Raw genomic sequence first — 24,761 nt, 5'->3', positions numbered from 1 at the left:
TTCTTCGGGTTGCCGTAGTGATTAAACAGAAAACAGCACGGCCCGACACGACAGACAAACTCTTTCCTGCAGTTAATTATGAGATAGGGAAAGACAAGGCCGTTTTCTTAAAAATGTTCTATTCGTTTAGTGCTTGTAAGGGGACTGTTATACCCAATGTCTTTCAATAAGCGGGTTGCTAAATTAGATGCATAACTCGTAGGGGAGTTGGGAATTTTGTTCGATTAAGTGGAGGCTTAAGGGACTGGAAAGGGAATTTTATCTTTCCACTTTGATTTAATGGACTTTTTATATGTAGCCCGTAACCTGTTCGTTTACATAATATTGGCCACTACGAGTCCAAGGAGAAGGAAATTTAAGATTGGATTCCGGCTAACGCTTGGCCACTATACATCATGGCTGTCACATTCCACAACCGGCTCTTTCCTTTCCTAGCTGTTTCTTCGATCCACAGAGCACGTGCATGGGCTCCATATTTGCGCGTTTATCACTCTTCTCGTCCGCTTGATCATACACTCCCCTTTTCTGTATGTGCTGGTATGCAAATACACAAGGGGGTTCTACATCTTCATGCATAGACTGCATCCTCTTGTTTCCGAGGCCACCAAAGCAATTTTCTGACAATAATATTCTCGATGGACCTCCGAATAGAACTGAGATGAGTGGTTACCATGTAGATGCTTTCATGTGACGTAGTTGTATGATGATGCTAGGGATCCGTCGCTCAATACATATTTGTTATCTTGATTTTAGCTTTACCTTCTCGCTAGTAGTATCCCCTGCTGAAATTAAGGAAAGATTCAAACATTGCACCACTTTTCCTGTCTTACTTAGATGAAACTTTTTATAATTAGGGTTTACAATTCTTTTCATCTGATCCCTACTAAACGCTCTCCAATATTGGCCCTCACTCCCAAAGGCCCTTACTACCTCACCAACATCATGCGTGCGCACATACCCACCCGTGATATACCTTTGATATCATCGTCAGCAAGTATGACTTAAAAGAAAAAAAAAAAGACAACCCACTACGAGATTTTTTTCTGAAATTAATCTTTTAAAAGTAAGAAAATTAGGAAGTAGCATTCATGTTTAAAACGTCGGAATCTCATCTTTGTAAGAAACCAATAAGAAAAAAAAAATCGGCACTGTTTTTTGTAAGAAATTTTCTTTATTGGACTAAGTAAAAACAGAGCGAAAGAGTTTATTGAGCTGAGATTAACTGTACTCGACAGCAATCACTAGATTTCTTTGAGACTTCTTTTTGATAGCGAGACAAAGCTGGAAAAAAAAGGTCGAAGCACTTCAGGTTGTCGTATTTGATTATGAAGAGAAAAGTCCCTTGTTTTTTAACTTTTAATTCCATTAAATATTTCTTGGTGCAGAACTGTCCTTTGTTTCTATTGCGAAACATACGTTTCGCTCGAAAATCTTTGCTTCTGGCGAAAAACACAAGACTTCTCTCATCTCAGCACAGAAACCAGTATTCGATGAATGGAAATTTAAATGTGGTCTTCGTACCCGCAGTGTTTCTTTCTCGTATAGCAACTAAAACCTTTTCGTGATTCTCTCCCCCCCCCCCATATTTATTGTGCTCTGATTCAGTCCGCTTTATTTGCTTTTTGTGTCTGTATGAAGGACATCAGAATTGGCTGACTCCTTTAACACAGAAAACAGTGCAGAATGTCTTCAATAGAAATATGGTGGACTTTATATTTTTGATTTTTCTAGCTGTCTATATTAATTGGACTAATTAATTGGCTTTTAATAAATACAGGCAAGCCCATCAGCCTAGGGGCAGGCATTACCAAAATTTACAGAGGCTATAGCAATAAATTGATTACAATTGGAAAACTTTCAGTACGCAGTCCTCAGTTGCATTTGGAGACATTTATTAAGGAGACACTTCTGGCATTTATGGAGTGATGAGCCTTCAGCAGTTTTTGATCAAGTTGGCTATCTCTTTTCTCTAGTAAATCCTCTGTAGGATTTGCTGGAGACAAACTTGTGACAATCGATTCTGAGTTGATTAATTAGTAGAAGTGCACAGTTGGGGAATAGCCTGTCCATTTGTTGGAGTTTGTTCGGTTTAGAGATGTACAAAATCTGACAGGATGGAGCTTCAGTGACCGTAGTTGTGATGTTGGGAGAAACTGTCACTTTCGAAAGCAGTTTGCACAGGAGATGTATTGGCCTGGTTTATGAGCAGATGCAAGGGATTGAGGTTCTGATACATTTGCTGTCTGAATACTGGGAATCAAAATCCTAATTTCCGGCTTAGCCATCGGAGGATCCAGTACTCAAGACAGAGGAATTTTTATAAGTGGCTTGTGGGGCTCCTGACACAATTTGTGCTCCATGTGTGAGGATTGGGTAGATGCATCGCTTTGCAATTGTTTCTTGGTTGATCACCCATTTGGCTCTCTGATTTGTTTTTTCGACACTTGCATATTGGCAGGGAGAGGAAAGATTTTTATCTAAGATTATGCTCAGATGTTTGTGAGACTCCACTTTTGGTACTGGAGTACCTTGACTGAGAATATCAGCTGGCTTAGGCTTCTTCTGGAAAGCATAAGTAATTTGTACAGATTTCTTTACGTTGTTGAAGCTGAGGGTTTGGGGATGGTGGACCAAGGTTGCCACCAATTTATTGGCATCCTGATTAATTTTTATTTTTTGTGTTTCATAACTAGGTCTGGGGGTAATAAAGTCTTTTAAATCATCACCATACGAGATGGTGTTAATCAAACAGTGTGGCTGCGAAGATAATCGCCGGCAGAACTTCTTGAAGTATAAAATAAAATAAATAAATTTTCTGTTTATACGCCGTGACGATCAAATGATCAGAGGAGTTCACAAGATAGACAGAATACAAGAAACAGCACCGTATTCAGCAGTCACGGGCTTGAACCCCGGTCACTCAAGGCACGTGTACTTATGCACCCGCACGCCTGACCACTAGGCTACAGAGGGCTTAATACCCGCAGATGTAGTGACTGTGACATCATTGGAGCTAGATTTGAAGATGAGGAATCTGCGTTGAGGCTATATAAGAGATAGTTGGATACTGCAGTGATTATCTTGCAATCATTCTTCAGAATTTTTATGACGTTGAGGTTATCAAAAGCTGATTTAATATCTAAGTAGAGAATATCACACTCGGCTTTTTCTTGAAATTCTTGATTTTCTTGATTGCATCCGAATGTGTATTGGCCAGGTTATAGGGATGTGCCGGCTGGTTAAAGATAGATATTGATGAAACTACATTCGGGAATCAAATTTTCAAAATTTTCAAGTATAGAAGGAGAGCTTTTTCGATTTTTTTTTTTTTTGGGGGGGGGGGGTTGTCGAGGCAACTGAAATACGTCTGTAGCTGATGCCTCCCTGTGAGTGTTCGGTCTTAGGAATACGACTGATTTGGTAGGTTCTCTAAATTCTGTGCAAGTATGTCTGACTGATGCATCTCTTGATAATGAGCACCAGAAGAGTGATGATATAAGCGTTGACTGGCCTCCGCCAGGGTTGCCTGAGCTTCCTGACGGAGACCAAGTAAAAAAAATGAAATAAATAAATAAATAAAATAAATAAATAAAATAGATAAATAAAAAAAAAGAGAGAGCTAGAAGAGAGAATTGAAAGGGGAATGAATTTGGGTGGATTGGCAGAGAAGAATTAATCCACCCTAGTTTAGGCGAAGTATAGGAAAGGGTGTGGGTTTAAAAGTCACAGGGGACAGGCGCCTCTGTGTAATTGCAAATGGCATAGTGCCTGTAGATCCCGCACCTAGATCTGTGCCAGCAGTACGTTTGCCGAACAGTATCAACTCCAGATCTACAGACTCTTGCACTTGACCTGCATGTTGTGTTTAGAGGGCTTTGCTTTTACATCCACAGAGGCATTTCTACAGAATTTCAGGGATTCATTGTTAATCTTCAGGCTGATCCCAAAACTGAACGAACCCGATGCTGGAAGTTGTTAGTGAACACCTGGCAGAACAGATGGAATTCTACGGAAAAAGGAGCTATTACCAAAATATTCGTTCCCGACGTAACTGCACTAATTTCATCATCTACCACAAAATGGTTTTCACCCTCACTGTTTACCTCTTACATACTAACTGCACATGGTTCGCTTAACGCGAAACTCTACCAATTCAGATTTTCTTCTTATACGGTTTCCTATCGATGTGAGCTACCGGAAGACCCCTCACGTCCTTTTTGAATGCTCCATTTACGAGGACCTAAGATTGGCTCTTAAGGCAGCAGTACCAAACATTGTGTCCCGGAGATGAGAAGATACTAATTTCTGACATCAATTTCCAGGCCCTTCAAAACTTCTGCAATGCTGCTTTTAATCGCAGGAAGACTTTCCACGTCAATGTTAATGCAAGCAATCAAACAGAAAACACTTCAGAAATGAAAATGTTGCCTCGTCTGTCTTCCTGATGACATCGTGTACAAACTTTTGCTGGTTTCAAGAACACGCGAAGGTTTTAACAGATGCCGCATTTTTCTGGTTCATTCTTTATCAAGACTCTCCACAACTCAACCATTCCTCTGCACAGTGACACCGTCATCAACCAGTGACTTCTGATACCACTCCAGAGTCATTAACAGATTGATATATAGAACTTGTTCCTGCCGATCTTGTTTTTGGATGAAATTACTACTGCTGTTTGACAGTACATCTTTTCTCTTTGTGACTACTTTGGGCAGCACTCCATAAATACATGGGTAAAGACTTCTTTTTTTTTTAATTTATGCTATTTTTTTTTCTTTATTTATTCGTCTTCTGCTGTCTCTTCTCCTGGGAATGATTGTGTGCCCGGGCACTGCTGCCGGCTTGCTGGCCACGGGGTTCTTTTGACTGGTTTCAAACTCTCTTTGGACATTCAGTGCGTGACTTTTGAGTTTGGCCATAGTACACGCGTAGTTTTGGCTTACCTCCCCGTGGTGTAAACGGACATTGGGCAGGCTTTCCAGGGGATCGCCTGCCTGGTAACTAAACGGCCAGAAACAGCTAAACAACTCAACAACACACATAACGTTATACACATTTCTGGCCTTTTACAGAGCTCTGTGCTCAACTCAGTGTAGAAAGGCGGACTTGAACTTTCGTCCAGGTGCCGTCCTACATAAGATACTGTACATGGCTACGTAACTTTAAATCAGATGTGAACCAGGGTGTAGTACGTGATGATACGGTGACCTTTTGGATGCTGCTACGTTAGACGAATGTGTAAGCCATTTTATTAGGAGTTGCGTCGCTTGATCGGTAGGCAAATTGTTCAGAGAATCCCAGGGATAGAATTTTAATAGCGCCAGCATTTTGTTTTTATTAAGAAAATTTGTTTACGCAACTAATTTCCATATACTAGAGATGGAAGGGTTCTTTTGGTAGGTAGTAAGATGGCTTGAAGTTCCAATCCGTCGTGATCTGATTTGAACCTGAGAGCAGAGATCTACTTTGGGTATACTATGATATTTGCGAAGATAAGCTCAAGAATTTAGTTGCTTCTGGCACATAGCGTTAGTTCTTTAAATTCCAAGGCTGGAGAGGGAATTTCCAAGAGATGTGTGTTTTGAATGTGCGGAGGTATAGTTTGAAATCAAATGCAATTATTACATTGCTTCCTTCTTTATGTATGGTGATCCAACTGAGCATTTCACTGATGGTGTCCACATTTGGACTTGGTTGGTAGTAGATATTAAAATCTATAGAGCAGAGCCATTGACATCCACAGCGATACTTTCAAAATTATTCGAATTGAAACTGACTGATTGCTTGATGGTGAGATCGTTCCTGAAGAAGATTGCAGATCCTCCTCTTCCTCATTTGCGAGATTTTCGTGAAGTGAGGAATGGAGAATAGTTGAGTTGGTGGGGAAGAAGTTCCTACAGTTCATAATCTGTCCAAGTTTTAACAAGACAGATGATATGATTGGCAGCATCAGTAAGCATTTTCAGTGGTGTAGGGAACTTATTGTTAAGGCTTTGTGCGTTCTGTACATAGAGGTTGAGATTGGAGCAGAGAGTGACATCTTAGGTGTGACTTTTTGATGTACATAAGAGGATAGAGAATGTTCTGACATTGGCTGGTGAGTTTGTAATTATGCATCTAAAAAGACAGCTGGCATTCTTAACAAAGTAACTGTTGCTCTGGTTGTCTTGGGGCCATAATATAGCATGATAAGCATCCCTGCTGGCCAGAGCTCAGGACTGAGGTATTGTTGGATATATCTGGTGAAAGTTTCAATCTGGAATGAGGCATATGTTATGTGCTTGGTTTTAGTTTTAGTGAGTTTTCCTTATGTATTTAACTTTGTTAATAGTTGTTCAATTTCACTTTCAGTAGTTTCTTGGTCAAGGCGACTTATAAAGATGTACCTGTGTTATTCCTTGCTGCACTGGCAGATTTTTACATGACTGGGCTGACTGATGGTTCCAGTAATGCTAACTCTATTGCTGGCTTTGCTCTTCCTATTATTTACAGATTTTTAGAGGATGTTACTAGAGGAACATTGTCGGTGAAAGGGAAGGCAGTTAGTGGAGGGGAAGTATGAGGTAGTAGTAGACGACACTGACGAAGTAGGGAATCGTGATGTGTAGGACAGAAATCAGGGTGGGAAAGGTAGGGACGAGGGTTGGAATGAGGTCGGTTTGGAGCGGGTGGGCTGTGGTTTAAGGTATGTTGAGAGAAATTGTTATGAGATTTAAAAGTGGTTGACTTGCTTGTAGGGACAAATTCCTGGACAATGGGGCGAAGAGAAGGCTGGAGTTCGATTGTGTTGAGAGGGGGATGGAACAGAAGGAACAAAGCTATGAAGGTTGATCTTCAAGGAAATTAGCACGTGGAAGGACTTGACTTGTTGCTCCTCAAGCCGAAGTATATATTCATTAAGCTCAATGTTGCGATTGTGCAGTTTTTTGATCAGTTGTTCCAGTGCAGGGAGAGCTGCATTCTTCTAGCGAGAAGGATAGGGGGGGGACAGCTCAGTTTGAATACCAGTGCTAACTTTAGGAAGTACCAAGTCTGGCATTTGCTGATTTTAGTTGAGAAGGGTAGGGAGAACCTGAGAATGGATGGAATGTGATTCTAGGAAAATGGGAGGTGAACTGGTCGAATGGAGGTGAGATGAAGAGATGGGTGATTTTCTGAGAAAGCATTGCATTTTTTTGCCGATAGTGCGCTGACATTTTAAAAGATTAGATGGGCAGTGGTTAAAATGAAAACTCGCGGGCAGCCGATAAGGCCCCTATGAAATGAATCACATGAAGGAGTAGTTAACGTAGAAATTTTGATTTAGCCAAATATAAAGCTTTTTTATCTCTAGAATTTGAGCATGAATTGCACCAAATGTGTTTGTAGGATTTGCAGTCATTTGAACTATTGGCTTTCTTAAAGAACAGAAAGACAAGTGATGATATTAAACTCTACAGTACTGGCTTCGACTAGCAGAGGCATTTTTGCAGACAAAAGGGGTATTTAACCTATATGGGCCAAACAATCGTACACCCATGTTTCAAAAAGGCTTTTTATTGATATAATAACTGGCATTTTTTCTACCAATAAAATTCGACCTTCCTATTGCCTTAATTACACCCAGCATCCTCATCGGTCGACTTCACACAAAATTTCGATAAATGGAAAGTGGTTTCACGTATTCCTCCCTCAAAACAGCGGGTAATTCAGCTACTGATTTAGCTTGCCGAAGTCGGTGTTTCAGTTCATCTCAAGAGTGCTGAAGAGGCGGTTAAGCTCCTAGTTCTTGAGAGGCCACTGAAGTATTTGCACGCCCATGTCTTCAAAGCAAGAAACTACTTGTTGTGCAGTATGACACGGAGCAATATCACAGTGAAACAGAAAAAGGCCCTCTCCGTAACCGCTTGTACAATGTATGAAGAGGGGAAAATTCTTCCCTTGTTCCAGAAACGACAGTGACAGCACCTTCGGCAAAGTTCACACGCTGGGACATCACGCTCTGGTAAACAACGTTTTCCCGAAACAAACAAGGACATCAAATTGAAAAGCGAATCACTCCATACAGCTTTCAGACGTACCAGAAACGAATGATGGTGAATTGTGCACCACAAAAGTCGACACTGTGATTCTTGCTTTGTGTGCCTGCAATTCTTCTGTAAAATCTGATGCGATAAATGCTCTCTGCTTATCGTCCTTGTATCAGCTCTCTGCCCTCCCTGAACTTTGATTGATATTGTTCGATGAGGATGGACGGAAACTAATATTAATATTAGTATTGGAAAATGATGAAAGGAAGCAAGCTTATGCAGCATCAGCAAAATAACACTGACTATGTCACTTGTCTATTCCCTCCAAGAATTTATCTAGTTCTTCCTTGAATTTATTCAAGCTACCCGCTTTACAACAACAGATAGTTCAAGCAATCAACCACTCGCTGGCTAAAGGCAAATTTCTGCATATCTATTCTGCAACCATCTTTCCTCAGTTTGAATTTATGTCCCCTGAAGTGAGTAATCTAAGCAAGAGGAAGGATCCCATCTGCTCAAACGATTCAAAGCCTTAAACTCCTCGATCAGATCACCTCGCAGGTGCCTGGTCACCAGATACTAATTTGAAGAGCTGAAGCCTTTCTTGGCAAGAACAGCACCCCTTTGTACCGCTCACTAATCTTGTTGCCCTTTATAGTCATTCTAGTAGCTCTACATCCTTCTAAAATTAGGCCTCCAGACCTGTATTGCAGTACTAAAGGTGCAGCCTAACCTACAATGGGATAATCACCTCCTGATCTCTACTTCTCAAGTTCCTGTATATTGACAAAACGCCACGAGCTATCTTACCAGTCTATATTTATCTCGGTTTCGAATAGCTTCAGCACCATCGTTAGAAACCAATGTTTTGATAAAGGAAAGGGGTTTATGGTGCATTGAGAAATGAAAATTTAGTTTTCATCCAGGGGGAGACTGACTGAAGGCGCCTCCGTAGCCAGGTGGGAAGGAGAAGCAGTGCGTAGCACAGGCTTCTTGATGAGACCGGGGTTCGAGCCCGTCACCACCAAATACGGAGGATGCGGAAAGGTCAGGGAATGACAACCACATATCCCGGAGCAATATGGCCTTAGTTGCTAATGCTCCTAAAAACCAAATATCAACAACAACGGGAGACTGATTTTCGTGGCCCATTATTAGAATCAGAAAATTTTAAAACAGCAGTGTCAAAAGGGTAAATAGGAATAGAAAATGCTGAAGAAAAGAGGAGTAGAAAATGCCCAAGAAGAAAAAGAAGGAGTAGAAAAAGGCCCACTTTTAATTTCCTCATCAAAGAATGGGAGACTAAAAATTATAGAAAGGAGTTTCGTCGCTGATGGTCTGTAACGAGTCTGAGTTAGAGGAACAGCTATTCATCCGCCATACACTTTTAAGGGCGGTTGTGGAGAAAATCGTTCAGGGCTGAGTGGCACTGGACGTATTGGCTGTCTCTTAGTTAAATTTCAAAATTTATATAACGTATTAGCAGTCACTTCTGCAACCGCACTCTGCTGGAAAATTAGACTGAAGCAAACAGATATTCAGTGGAAGAAAGTTATATTAAAAAAAAATGGCCGAAATTGTGAGTTTATCTGGCTTAGAATCTCACTTAGAAAGTTGATCTGACTTAGAAAGTGTATTTCTCTTTTGGAGAATGAACAAAAACAGAGTGAGAAATTGTGTTGAGATTAATGGTCGTTTATGAAAATGATAATTGAAATCCAGTTGGGAAGAATAGCTTTGGAAGACTGTAAATGGAAAATTAATTTGAGATGTGGGAAAGTTGATTTGAATTAAAATTCAAACTAAGGGATTTACTTTCCACAAATAAGCTCATTTGATTGGTTTCGATTTCTTGGATCTTATAGGGGAAAAAATACGCTGTCATTCAATATATATTTCGACACATCATCCGTGGGAAGTAATGTGTAATTAATTCCCGACGTTACCATAACAGTTAAACGACGCTATCAGTAAAAGAAGGTTACAGAATGCATGCACAGTCAGCGACAGGTAAAGGAAACAGAATGGAACGACAAGAGGACCTCAGTCTCTTCACTAGAGGTGTGATTGTAGGCTGTCATGATTGCCATTTCTAGACGTGGTCCATTTTGCAGATAGCAGAACAGTGAAAAATCAACTGATGAAACGTCGTTCGCTGGTGGAAGAGAGAAGATAACGCGTAATGATTATGATTCCAAAGTATTTCGGCTTCGGTATACTCAAATCGTACAAATTTGGCCGACAGATCTCCAATTTCCTTACACTTCTATCTGTTATAAACTGTACTTACAATTACTGAAAAACACAGTTCAGAGATTACAGCACTTACTGGAAGATTTAAAGACAATACGTAGATATACGGGCACATTGTTTTAAACGTAATTGGGTTGAAGCTGCCTTTCAGCAGAGCAAGATTATCCTGGTGCAGAGAACGGATGAAGTGGACATTATTTGATATTATGCTACGCAGCACAGGCCTCTAATGGATTCACTCAGGTGTGGCGTAAGCTCAAAGGACGGTTTCACCCAGATTGTATTGCATCAACAGAGGAGTTTGGTCATGGGCATGTTTTATGTTGTTCAAACTTGGTACAGACCATGGTTGTCATTGAAACCATAAATGCAACTCTCTATTGTGGCATTCTGAAGAATTCTTCTTTACCTTCATCGTGGTACTTTTCTGGAGATGCAGTTATTGGGAAGAATAATGTGGTAAACTGTTTCGGTCCTGGAGGCCAAGTCTGAATTCGATTGATCTCCTTTTTGATATTTTGGAACATGGTGTTTTGGTTCCAGTGAACAGCCTTCGCGGGAGAAGTGGAACAAAATTCCAGTCTGTGTAGGCAGAAAAACTTCTAGAAAGAGTCTCCCAGAGGGTTCGGGGAGGAGCTTTAATCGATATTAAAATTTTCTTTTTTTCCTAATGAGGTGTTTTTTTTTTTTTTTTTTTTTTTTGTTTTGTTTAATGTCTCGATGGCTGCTGGTGGATATTATCTGTCTTATTCCTAAAAAAAGCGTGGCCTCTGCTGTATGTCCACGTACCTCTCTCCAGACGCTGTCTGGCTTAGCTGGATGAAAAATTATTGCTTGCTCTTTCCTAATCTCCTAAAGCGTTACTATTAGATTCCGCGTTGTCTAGCGTCCTATCTGATTTCAGACTGTCTACGTGAAATGCTAGTAATCGATCCATACAATAGATCACATTACACGAAGTGAAGATTCAATTTTAGTTTTAGGTTATTTGCATGCGTGTCCTGATAAGGATTTCGAGCTTAAGGTACCATAAAGCTAAAAAGTTAAAAAATAAATAAAATAACGTAGTCCAATGGTTCCGAGTGCGCATAGATCGTTTATCATTTCACAGGTCATTTGGAAGGCGAATAGGGATCACTGTTGGAAGAATACCGCTGTACTCTAGAACTATGGCGGGCAGCCTTTTTACTCGAGCACCCTCAGGTTTTTGGACAGAAGTCATATAAACATGTGTCCGAATCTGAGCGGTGGTTTGAATTTTAAAAATTGGCTGTGGAGTTTGAATGATAATAAATAAAAATAAGTGGACAGCATAAAATGCTTATTCATGCTAAATACGTACTTACGAATAATCATTTTTTTTTTACTGCTCTCTAATGATTCAAACTCCACATATTTTTTAAACCTCAAACAGTTACACAGCGTCCGATCAGAAGATGAAAATTGATGGAATTAGGAGACTGCAAGTATCCTAATTCCATCAATTTTACTGGTGTTGAAACATGGATGTGTGACTATAACCTGAAATGAAACTGTAGTTGTTCCAGCAGATGTTACCAAACTCGCGGTCCAAAAAAACGGTCCATGGTTTCCCTATTATGATATTGCTCCTAAGCATACCGCACCCTTAAGAACTGGCCCAGAAACATTCTTGAGTACCGTTCCCCCGCCTGATTTTTTTTTCACTCTTTCCCAAAATCAATATCAAACTGCAAAGAAAAGTTAGACATGTCAGTCATCTAACAAGATACCACAGCAGTGCCCAACCGTATCACAACTGAACAATTTTAGCGATGCTTTCAGAAGTGTTAGGAACGTCGTGGTACTCTATATAATCATGTACAAACTATTTTGAAGGGAACCACTTCTAAAAGCGTTGTTTGTGACTTTTTCCCCTTTATACGCACGTCTGTGGTTATCTTCTAGTACAGCCAGAGCACTGAAGGAAGTTATAAGGACCTCCTTCCATTTAACTATTTGTATCTATGCGCTAAGGGGTGCTAAAGTGGCTGAAAATAACTTCGGACTGATAGTCACAATACAGATAAACGGATGGCTAGCCACTCACGTTGAAACTAAATGATTTTATAAGAGTATTCTTCTTGGTATGTATTGAATTATTTACTTGACTAAAACCAATCCACCATCGCCTAAATAGGACCAACAGGATTCATTAAATAAACAATGAATTCGCCATCTCAAAGGATGATATCCAGCATTAGCATTAAAGTTAGATGGAGCATCTTCCGACCTCTGGATGCAATGAACCTTCTAAAAATGCAGCTGCAGTACGGAATTATTTTCTGTTTAGAATTGATGCTGACTTAAGTCCCTTTAATGTCTGTGATGCGGTATTTATTATTCGACGGACCTCGCCTTAAAAGTCCACTTGGTTCTAGTTATAGTCTAAATAAATACCAACTGAGTAAAAGTGGTACTGGGTGATCTAAAAATAAGCCGTCGACATATGTCTCATAAATTCAAGCAGCATCTATTTTAGAAAGAGAACAAACTTCCACATCCAGGAATAACTTTGTGGAAAATGCGAACTTATGAAGCAGGCGGTATTTCAAATATTGCCTCCAAGAGTAAAACGAAAATTCCTTAAATGCACGCTACAATAAAGAGAATATTTTCTAACATTTTTCCAAGACAGCGCCGACGAAACTGCGTTTAATATGTCCATTGGTTCCACCAGATATAAATAACAACTGGCGTGCATGGAGGGTTAAAGCGTAGAGATATTTATTAGAGGATGGTCCAAGTACCTTTATTCTTTTAATAGCACTGTTCATTCCATGGTGATGTCTTTGTGCGGTGACAGGGGAACATCGTCAGCCTCCCAGATCCATGCTTCATCTTTATTGGCTGGAGGCAACAGGTAATCCCGGTATTTTAATATATTTGTGATTTCATTTTATCCCATAGTACAGGAGCTTGATATAAAGCCTCACATCTTGACTCTGGATGTTACATAATAACTTTGGCAGTAAGGGCTAACTTCATCACCGGGCTGGTTTCTTATATAATCAATGTCTAATTGCTGGTAATGTGTGATCCTTAAATCTTACTGTGGCCCAATTCATTATTCTTTGAGAAAATGCTTTTGAATTCAAGCAGTAGCAGTTTCTCGTGAAATTTTAACAAATTTTGGGTGGGTGGGTGGCAAGCGGTCTCTGCCATGAATTTTCGGAATGAATTGCACATTGTCGTGTTAGCCATCACAGATTCAGATGAAAAACTCGCGTTTTTCATCCGTGAATTAATGGTATAACGACTCCTCATTGGCTTCAATATATTGTGTCTGTGCAAATTACAATTCCGCGCATTTCCATGCGGTACCTGTCTTATTGTGAGCCTGTTTCCAGTCCTGGACAAACAAATTATTGTTCTTCCGATGATGCTTTGTTTTGAACAAGAACTTTTGACAAGTGAGACGCCATATTACCAGCAATAGATTGCAGTTGCATAAGAATCCCGAGGCTGTGAGAATAAACTTTTTTTGTGTTTAGTGAATATGGGCCAATTACGGTTTCCGTCTTCGGTTGGTAAGACACTGCATAAATGGTCTTATAAATGGTATCCGATAACATTCATCATCAAATCTAATAAGAAATGAAGGTTCGAAAAGAAATTTCCCGAGAATGGATGAAGAATTTCATCCATTCTCGGGAAATTTCTTTGACATCATACTTTTTCTGTTCCCTCATAATGTGCATGGGCGATCTCTGCTTCGTTCAACCACGTTAGATTCGCATTAACTCCAAAATTAGACGAGCCACCACACAAAAATGATCATTAATAGAAATCGTTTCAAGTGGTCAATTGCAGAATGACCATCCATCTTAAGACGATAGCATTCTGCAAAGATCGATAGCCAGTTTGTGATGTTGGTGATCATTGATAAGTTTAAAACTTTGCCAAAGCTCTGACTACCAAACTTGCACCATCTTCAGTATCGTCGATAACAGACAAGGATGCGAAGGGCAAAGCTGTTATTGTCTGACCAATCTGGTCCATACTTAATATGGATCAGGCTACTCTGGCAATCAGTTCTCAAGAGTTCGTTGCAGTACCTTAAGTACCACGCTTTCCTTTCTCTCTCGATCTTTCTCTCTGTGTTGCACAATAGCCAGCAGTAACCAACTCTTATTTGGTTACTACAGCCATTGCTAATAGGAATCGTGCAGGAATGGTGCCATAGCAACTAGAATCCCTTGTTTGGTATTTTGTTAGTCCGTTGTCATGGTAAGTAACAACCTTATGGTAACCATAGCAACTGATATTCGTGATGACGGACGGACAGTCGCGATTTCCCAGAAGGCATTCATCACGAAAGCGTTACTTAGTGACATCCTCATCAGCACAGTCTGAGACGTCTCCTTCATGCTGCTGAAGGGAACCCCGTTTAAGTTAGTGTCAAAATGCTAACAGCAAATAATGTAAAACTGAAATTCCAGTTGAAATCGATGTCAAAATAAAAATTTAAAGACAATATGAAATGCGAAAGATCGATGTTATGACGTAGGACAATTGAAATATTTAAACTTTTAAAAATGCAGACGATATCCAGATATAAGAATGAACGTGTTTCTGGGTAGATAGAAAAAGAAGTGAGTTTGGAAAAATCGATTGCTGCTTCCACATTAAGCGAATCTTTTCAACGCTTAAAAGAATTCAACTGAAATGTCCAGTTTCATTTACCTGCGAAAACCTCGCAATTTCTTTACGTAAAGAACTCGGAAATCCTCGGGGCGGCTCATTAATTAATGTCGCCATGGCCCTCGCTCGTGTTCGGTGTCTAATCGTTTCGTAGCAATGACAGCCTACGATTAAGAAACCGTTTAACCAGATTTAATTTGTCTCTTTTCGTGACATTGCCGATTACTTTTTCAAACGCCTCGTTAGCATAATCAGAAGTGTTCGGATGAGTGACGTCCGGGTTTAGTGCGATGATGGAATCGGTGCGCTGTCGTGCCCGTAATATGCCCTCTGCTGTTGAACAAATGTCTTCTCTCCCCGCTGATCTGTTCGCCACGTCATCCTGCTTGACTCGAGGAAGTAGCTTTGTTAGATCTTCTCGGAGATGATAAAGTGGCTGATATTACTGCCTCGCGCTCCGCAGTATGCCCTTTTCTCTGCCACCAACTTCGACATAAAGCGCACCCTTTTTTTGTAAGCTTTTCGCAAGCTACAGTTCATTTATACGAAATGGAAGTCATCGCACGGCGCACCAGCGTCTTGGCAATCTCGGAATTCCGGGCACGTGCGCATTCCAGACGACTGAAATCTAGCCCGGGTAGTGGTCTGAACCGCCTTTATGACGCGCTCTTATTAATCCGGCAATTGAGACAGAGAAAGGATTTGATGCTTGTACGGATCTTGTTCCGTTGCCGAGAACATTTTTGCCGATTTCTTCTTCCTGTCCACCCCCTCCTTACTCGCTCTGACGACATCCCCACCAGGACGCACACTGGGTTACAAATCTGCTTTCGACGTCGGATGGATGAGTATTGTTCGCAGGATGGAGAGAGCCCACTCGAGTTGAGATCCATAAAGTACCCTTGCCGAAATCATTAATGGAACTGTTCCAAACTGTAATTCGAGGGTCGGCTCTCTCAGCAATTTTGTACGTGTTGATGTACGATTCTGGAGGGGGTTTTAAAATTAATTTGGTTTGATGTTATCGATTTTCCGAATGCTTGCTTCTCAGAGTAAAGTGTGGTTTTGAAAATGGTGCATTGGAAAGAGCATCGCGTTGTATCGGAGATCATTCCTTTTGATAAAGATTGCCCTGTAGGAAGTGAGCGTGCGCGTGGGGGGAAAGATTAACTTACTCGATGATTATCAAAGTCAGTGAAGGCACGTTTTCAAAGCTGAACTCTTCGGGAACCTAGAAGCGCAATTTCCCCGATTCCCAGCGGGGTGATTACCTTATTTTGGATTCACAGTTCGTAAATTTTGTTTAACGTAGGGAAATCGTCTGGTCAAAATGAAATAACGCGGAGATTATTATCGCAGGCGGCGCAGTCTGCCTGCCCCCTTCGCTTCTGCAAGTTGCTTGCGGAATAAAATCGCATTTAATGGACTTTTCGTTTAAGTTATTGGATCTTTGGTTGAAAATTAGCATTCGACTGTTGTCCTTGTAAGGCAGATCGTATCCAAACGGTGGTCCTCCCTCCTTTGAAGAATATGACTGTAGAAATCTTAATTCTTCTGCTGTACTTCTGTATTTCTTTGGTCTTCGCCACGTTCTGGCTGCTTGTGAACCACTTTTAAAGAGCTCTCCGAAGACCCAAATCATAGACTAGTTCCACAAATAATTGGATAGATTTAATCTATTTGCGTGATTGAAATCTTCAAAATTATCGATTCTTTTAAAACTATTCATTATGTAATATTAGTAAAGATTGTCTGCAGCATTACATGCCAAGGACCCTCCCCTAAATAATTCAATTTAGTTAATGTACGCAGCACGTTACAGTTCAGGCGTGTTAGCAAATAGTAATAATTTGATTTATGACAAAAAAATATAGCAATAAGAAAAAGCTTTTATGTCGAATCTAGAACATTTCGTTTCTGCGCATCCGTCACATTGGTGATTTATTCCTGCAATCAGCGCAAGGCAATAAACATAATATCCGGTGCTTCAGCTGCAATATCCTGTACATGGATAGTCAACGTAATATCTATAAATAATAATAATAATTGGGGATTTGTACTGCTCTCAGTTTCCATTTTAATGAAATTTAGGAAGGTTGGCAAATTGCTCTGAAAGATCAAATATAAAATTTTATGAAAATCCATCTGTTAGTAGTCGAGTTATTACATGCGGCTGGACAGACGGAGGAAAAAGAAATAGCAATTACCGGATTTCTGTTGGTTCGATTTTACTGAAATATGGGATGGCTTGAGATTTTTTTCTAAATAAGTCAGATATATATTTTTTTGAAAATTCATCCATTAAGAGTGGAATTAATCCATGCAGACGGATGGACGGACACGGCTAATAAAAATGCGATTAGTAAACTTTTCTTACAGTGTCCCATACTGGCGATAATATAGTGTAGCTGTATTAGCTATTCGAGTTTGTTTCTATTGGCTGGCAATCATAGGTCGAACTGGCACATTCTCTTTGGAAGACGATAATAGCACTGTGTCTGAAGTCCATTGAAGACGATGCTAAGGACCCCCAACAATAACATCTCGAATGCAACTGCAGTCGGAATTACCGCGTTGAATGCCAGCCCGAGTTTGTTGTAGATTCACGTCCCCGAAAGATATGTTTTGCTTCTTCATCAGAAAGTACTTGGGCAAAGAAGTGAGGAACCGTGTTCAAGTATCTTCTATCTAGCATCTTATCTGAGGACACTTGTCAATTTTTTTCCCTTATTTTCCCCCTCAGACATTCTCAAAACGTCTTTAAACTACGGAAGATTCGATTTGCGTAATAATTACTCTTCCAGATAGCTACTTGTGACAAGACTTATCGAGACACTGAAACTTTAACGATGTCATCCGTGGAATTAAAAAAAAAGTTGGACAAAAAAACGACCAGTTCTTTTTCCTCAATCTTGTTTCTAGTGCTCGCTGCTTTTTGGGTACAAAAGAACGGGTCGATACGAGATGCCATTCGAATCATGCGAAGAGATATTGATTTCAAATATTTCCTCGGAGTTTACCGCAAGTTATTTTTTCGAGGGTGCACTCGAATGATCGACACTCATGATTTGGATTTGCTCTACCCACTTAAGCGATGATTTTGGCCGCAATTTGAATACTGAGAAGGATTCGTCTTCGGTGGTGAAGAGCACCCGGTGTGCCGAAAGACATTAGACATTCCGCGAAGAAGATTACTTTTGATAAGTTAATTCTTATTGAGGGAATTTGCCGACTGGAAGAAATTTGGGATTTGATAATGAGAGATCGGTGAATTCCAATAACAATTTAATTGTTCTTATTCGCGAGGAAACACCCCGAGGATTCCTTTTCCTCGGGAAAAGAAATTTCCATCTACCACAGATATTTGTTCGAACTTCTCAATGGTTTTCTACGGAATCATTGCTTGGAGCATCTGCGAAGGCTTTGATGAAGTCTTTGGATGAAACTGTTACTCGGAGAAGAGGGGGGGAAAAAGTGGAATCGCTGTGAGTGGCCAGGCTCTGTGGACAGCTTCTCTCAGTCTGTTACGCCTATGATGACATTGAAATATATGCCTAGTCTAAAAATACTCGCAGTAATCGAATTTAGAAGTACCTAGACATACCTAGAGTATGTCTGTTTTGCTTATTGGGAGGGGGATGGACTGGATTTCACCCTCAGATATTTTTCGGGTCACAATAAAATCTCGAGCTTACGATGAAATAGGGACGTTGCATTTCCTCGAAGAAGAAAAATCTGTCAAAAGGAGTTTCCTGTCTAAAATATTAGTTTCGCCACTGAAATACGACCGTGTCCACTTGTTATTGCTCTTCCGTGTTTTGACCTTTTACTCGAGTGTACACGGGGCGAAAAGAATACGGTACCGACGTCTAAACAAATTCCATTAGAACATATGCTGTCGGTCGATGGCAACATCGGCAAATCAATCTGCCATTGTCTTGTGGCGTACTTGTAGCGAACCCGATCCGTCTGTTTCCTTCCTTCTTTCTTTCCTGGAGAAGAAATGTGGAAGGTGGGCGAGGGAGGGAAATGATGATAGGGTTGAATAAAACTTTCTCTCGAAGTCAAAATAAGGTAAATTGAGGCACGCTCTCTATCGCAAGAAAATTTAACAAGATCTGCTCTTTCAATATGTTCCCGATTGCGGGGAGTAGACAGGATTCCCTACAGTTGGCAGGAGGGTTGCGTAGCAACAGGATTAGAAGGCCAAGTAGGGTGGCTCGCTCGCTCTCTCGCTGGGCGCCGCTACTTCCGCCGCAGCTACACGAGTAAAGGGTAGGGCACACACACGCACTCTCCTTGCTCTTGGAATGCTCCAACATCGTGTTTGGATTTCTACGGGCGCTGCGTCTATCGGGGCACCTTTCAGCGAACTCCCTCGCTGCGAGGGGAAGACGGAGCCAATATGAAACGAAAACATTCTCACATCCGTGCTTCTCTACAGTCGGGTTCACCCCCCGTTTCCTGCTTTCCCCGTTTTTCGTCTGCTTTGTGCTCGATGCGCGCCACTGATAGTGGGGTTGGGAACCGAGGGATGGGGGGGGGAGTGCTGGGTGGGGGGGATTATTCCCGATTTCGTTTCTAGGCGCAGTTTTCGAGGGGACAGGGATATTGACGAACAAATCACTCCGAGCGCGTCTCAATGATACGGAGGTGGGGTTCGTTCGCTCTGCAAGAAGAAGATGCGAAGGCGACGCGATGACCGAGGCGATAGTCTCAGATGAGTGAACGCGGATGACGAATTGTGAACGCCCGTTTTCACGAATGCAAAACCCCCGCTGACAGACGGTAAGAGCGTGTCAAATCACGTGCACTGTTGCCCGGACAATATCCTTTCGACGGGGCATTCTTTCCCGCCGTTCTCATGCACTCGACCTCTCCGAGATGCTTTCCCAATGAGAACGCGACTGTCCTAATAGCTCGCGGCGATTGTCTGCGCGAGATATGCAAAAAGGGAAGAAAGAGCCCCGAGTAAATTAGTTAACGGAGTCGCCATCCCCATCAGTCCTCCGAAATCACTGGCATGCATCCAGGCGAGCGCAAGTGGGAACTCCAGCTGTCCGAGTGTCATTCGTGTCCCCCCCCCCCGCACGCCATTCATTAAATGAATGGAACTCACCAGGATGGGATGATGACGAGGAATAAGGCGTATTACGGGAGCCCATTCCGCATCGGTAACTCTAGATTGGAGATATCGAGGAACCCCTTCTTGGAAAGAACATTGACACTCATGAACAAGTTTGATCTGGATCTGGCTGTGAAGAGGAAAGAGTTCCACAGAACTGTTTGGAGTAGGTTGACTGGCTGACAGATGAGTTCTGGGTTAAAGATGTCCTCATTAATTCCTGTGCACGCGATGATGTCTCCTGCACCTACCTGCTCTCTGCGATTTTCTTCATGGCGCTGGACTTGATGTCACGAATACCTCTTTTATTTCCTTGAATTGGGCTTTTCCCGTTTGAAGAACTTTCATTGTACAAAGTGTATTATTCTACTACTTATTTTTATCTTTTTTCTGCTCTCTTATACACTAACTGGGCGCATTGTGTACATTATTTGTTAAAAAATAAATAAGAATGTTTCCTACCACAGCATCGCTCACCTTAATGTAATGCATAAAGAATGTCCGATTAGGATGCAAGGTAGAAGTTAGAATGCTTGGAGTGATGACTGCCTATTAGTACGTTGGTGAAAAGGCATCGCAAGCTGAGGTCGCCAGAGTTTTAGGCATATCTAGAATGGCAAGGTCGTGGCAACGACCTCGGGATCAAGAGCGGTGTTTCAAAGACAAGTTCATTTTGCTCTAGGGAACTTAAGGCTATGAGGCGTTAGTATGTTGCCACTCTGTTTGCTAGTTTTTGCTGATGAAAACTTCAAGTTTCTTAGGCGAGGAATACATTCGAACCTCGTCTGATTTTTATGGGATTTTTCTACAAGTGGAAAAATCCCATAAAAATTGCTCATGTCATTTATGGTTATAACTTAACCTTTGGATATCGGTGTAGTTCGGTACTTCGATTAACTGAGAGTTCTTGGGGAGGGGGATGGCTTCAAGTTGATCCACGAAATTGAGCAATTTGCTTTTTAGTCTTCCGATCGCGTCCCTACCTTTTGAATTAATCGGAATGCTGAACTTCAAGATCCCTTTGAGATTAATCTTAAACAGAATGCGCCTCCGGGTTTCTTAATTCACGCGCTTTGCTTCTGTACATCGCTATGGGCGCCACCTATAGCCAAAGACAGAGAATAACAAATGAGAGCTCGTTAACCTTAATTAATAAAGAATGTTTTACGCTCAGCGGATTTTTCAGCGCGTGATTTTTAAGCTGCGGGTTCTCCTGATAACGCTACCAAAGCAAAACCTGCTGAATTAGGATGACTGTTTGGTTTTTCTCCTTTTTTTTTAAGGATCGCAAGAATTGCCCTCTCGGATCGGTCTCTGTTTTAATGTTAAATATGGCCGCTCTTCTCGGGGGTGGGCGGAAAGCGTGATGCATACTTAAAGCGGTTCTCACGATGAGTTCACCGACACCCATTCTACTAGCACGTGCAGCGTGTTTACACATCCTCTCCAGTCGGACCGGCGTTTTGTACGCTGTTTGCCACTACTCGAGACTCGTATCTCAGCTCGTGCGTGAAGTCTGTGCCTTTTGTGCGTGCGTGTGTGCATTCGCTGACAATTGATAATGGCGGGTCCGCAGTTTCACGTGGATATCCAGGACCGCGTGCCCAGCACGTGTGCGGTTGTACGTTTCACTCTCGGCGTGTTTGGAGGAGAGAGGCCACGCCCATCGGACACACGTCACTGATCTTCTGATGGGGCGGTTGTGGGGAACGTGACACATTCTGCGAAGGGAATAGAAATAGGGGAATTGTGGGTAATCATGCGGAAACGTAGTGAGGGGACTGATAGGACGGTTTTGGCAGCCCCGGGAGCGTTCCGAATATGTAATGACTTCTGAGAAGAAATATTCTGGTCCTGTACAGGGGTAGATTCGCCCGCTTCTCAGCCAAAGCAGTTAAGGAAATGAAATCGATTTTTATCTCAACCCCCACCCTCTTTAACCTCATCGAGGTTCGGTGGATCCTTCGGATTGCCCATGGAACTGATATTAATTAAAATAAAGGGACTTGTTTTGTTTTCTGGCCAAAAGCTATAAAAATGTTTATTTTTAAATTTTCTTATCTAAATATTAATCGTACCATCCCATGTCTCACATTAGCTCAAGATACAGCCGCAAAAAAAAAAAAAAAAGAAAAAAAAGCGCCTTCTTTTATTCCAAATGAAGAAATGACAAACCCATCTGTGAAGTAAGAAATTACAAACCCATCTGTGAAGGTGTTTTGCAAAACTTTTTGTGAAATGTAATTTCGCTGTGAACAAAGAATCATTCCATTTAAAGTAGCAATTTATTAACCACTACCTACCTCCACCTAGACCGAAGTCTATCTATGGATATTTCATAAATTGTACTGGGCATTTATCGATTAGGCAACAGAAAAGTTATTATAACTAAATAAGTAATTAAAATAAAATAATCAAATAGAGGGCGTCCCACTTGGCCCCAACTAAAGGAAATTTAACGTATGATAAAAGAAACCCTCATCCATCCCAGTGAGTTGTATTACCATGCCAGCCACTGGGAAGAGGACCTATACTATCTAGCTTAGCTGTTCTTAAAACCATCCTCCACTTGAAAACTTTAGATATCTCTCTATTTCTATACATTAAAAAAAGTTTTCCTACTGGTGATATTTATTCGAGCCAATGGGAAAAGAGGGCGGGGAAATTACATTACTTATTGAAACCATAACTGCCTCCATAACGTTTACCAACCTCGTGCACGTGCTTCAACGAAAAAGATGCTGGGCATAATTTGATGTTCCATTGTAATGTTACCTGATGAAGGGAGACCCAATATAGTTCGTATATTTTTAAATAGTTTTTACTATTTTGTAAATATTTTAGCCAGACGCAACAATATTCCTCATGCATTATGGAACCCAAAGCAAAAAGCCTTTGGCTAAAATCTATTATTTGGGTACCACTCGTCTCCGTACAGTGGTACCCAAAGCTGCTCTACGACGACGCCCAAAGTGGGCGTCGTCGTAGAGCAGCGTGATTGTGTGGTAGAGTTCTGTGATTGGATGATTATTGCGAATGCATTTTGTTTCTGATTATTTTGTGTCTTAGCTTAGGTAGGGAGGGTTATCCTTCCATCCCACTGTTTTAAAATCGGAAAATAAGTTCCCGATTTTAAAACAGCGCCAAATGGGGAATAATATACCCTGGTAACGATTTTGAGGCTGCTATCTAGTCGATGGACTACAGTTGCTAGTTTGTGCAGTTTACTTACCCCCACCCGTTGCAGACCAATGCATTACTACTTTTTCTGCTTGACTTCTGACCTCTATCGAGTGCAACCAGAAAATAATAATTCTCGGAGACTTCCACCTGCCCCTGCCAGCTGCATCAAACCTCCTCGATCAGTTAATTTCGGATCTCTCGAGTCTTAACAACCATTGCATCTGTGTCCCCCCCCTCTCACGGAGAAGCCACATTACAGAGAATCTTTTCTCGCCATGGAAGTTTTAAAACTGTAATCAGCTCTATTTTGGCATTTCCCTCCGACCACGGGCCAATTGAAGTTTCTCTCATCCTGCTGAAAGAATATAACCAACCAAACCAATCGAACTGCAATGAAAAGATCAGGAAAGCTGTATATCATCCAAAATACCTAAAAATTGAAACAACAGTGGACCTCTTCAGTCTCTACCCCTGGCGAACTCTCAGTAAAATCGATATAGAGGAAGCTGCGTTTTGGCTTCAGAAATGGTTATCTCTCATTGCTAAAGTGTCAAGAGTTTGCGTCATCTGCCCACACTCGAAGCCGTTGTGGTCCAGCATCCTTATGCACCAGTTTAAAGAAAAACAACGACTACATGCCGAATTCAAGAGATCACCTACAGAAAGATCATACTCGGCGTACTCAATAGCCAGATACAGTTTCCAGAAATCCAAGAAGCAGGCTATCAACTCGTTCATGGAAAAGAGGATAGCTTGTGGACAGCGATCCTGGTCGGCCAATCACATCCGGTCAGCAGAATCGTTAGACCTGGCCGAATGGTGCGATCATGTAACCCGGTTCGTCAAAACAGACAGTGCAGCTGCGGACTCCCCCTGGAACAGTGCACACTACGACATCACTAATGTCACGAAGGGATTGAACGATTGGCGAAGAGGAGCTAATCAAGGCCATCAACGCCCTGTCCAATAAGAAATCAATGGGAAGTGACTCTATTTCCACCTTTTGCCTTAAAGTTGCCTCCTACTTCATCAGCGATGAGCTGACGAAGTTGTTTGACAGAATTTTAAAGCAGGGAGTCGTCACAAACGCTTGGCTAAATTATAGAGTCATCCCAATTCCAAAGGTGCAGAATCCGACCTCTACTGCTGACTATAGGCCTCTTTCAATAGGCCTCCTCCCCTTTTCTCAAATGCCTGGAGAAGTGCTTGTTTAAAGTGGTTTGCCAATCAGATCCTTTCCCAGAGACCTCAGCATACACATTACGCGCTCTCACAAATAACATTCATGCAGCCTCTGAATTTGAAAACCCTTCAAGCCTGGGAGCAAGGCTATATTATGCATGCTGTTTTTCTGGATCTGAAAGCGGCCTTTGACTCAGTGCAAGTTAAGCTACTTATGTACCTCCAGCAGAACTACTACGGTTTCACGGGTAATGTTTCGAAGCTCCTCAGAAATTTGCTGACCAAGAGGTGCCTTACCTTCCAGCAAGGGAATAACTGCATCACAAGACAGGTGGAAGTCGGTATAC

The 24,761-nt window shown here is 41.5% G+C and overlaps 1 protein-coding gene across 6 annotated transcripts in view; it reads left to right on the top strand.

Annotated features, from left to right (window-relative positions):
- Window positions 1–24,761, top strand: part of LOC150089152 (teneurin-m-like) — a 936,894-nt gene that overhangs the window by 120,919 nt on the left and 791,214 nt on the right. The gene's annotated exons all lie outside the window — the stretch shown is intronic.

The sequence above is a fragment of the Mastigoproctus giganteus genome, chromosome 2 (genome assembly GCF_048544385.1).
Source record: "Mastigoproctus giganteus isolate SK-2022 chromosome 2, ASM4854438v1, whole genome shotgun sequence".
Lineage (NCBI taxonomy): Eukaryota > Metazoa > Arthropoda > Arachnida > Uropygi > Thelyphonidae > Mastigoproctus > Mastigoproctus giganteus.
This window is presented reverse-complemented; position numbering and strand designations above follow the sequence as displayed.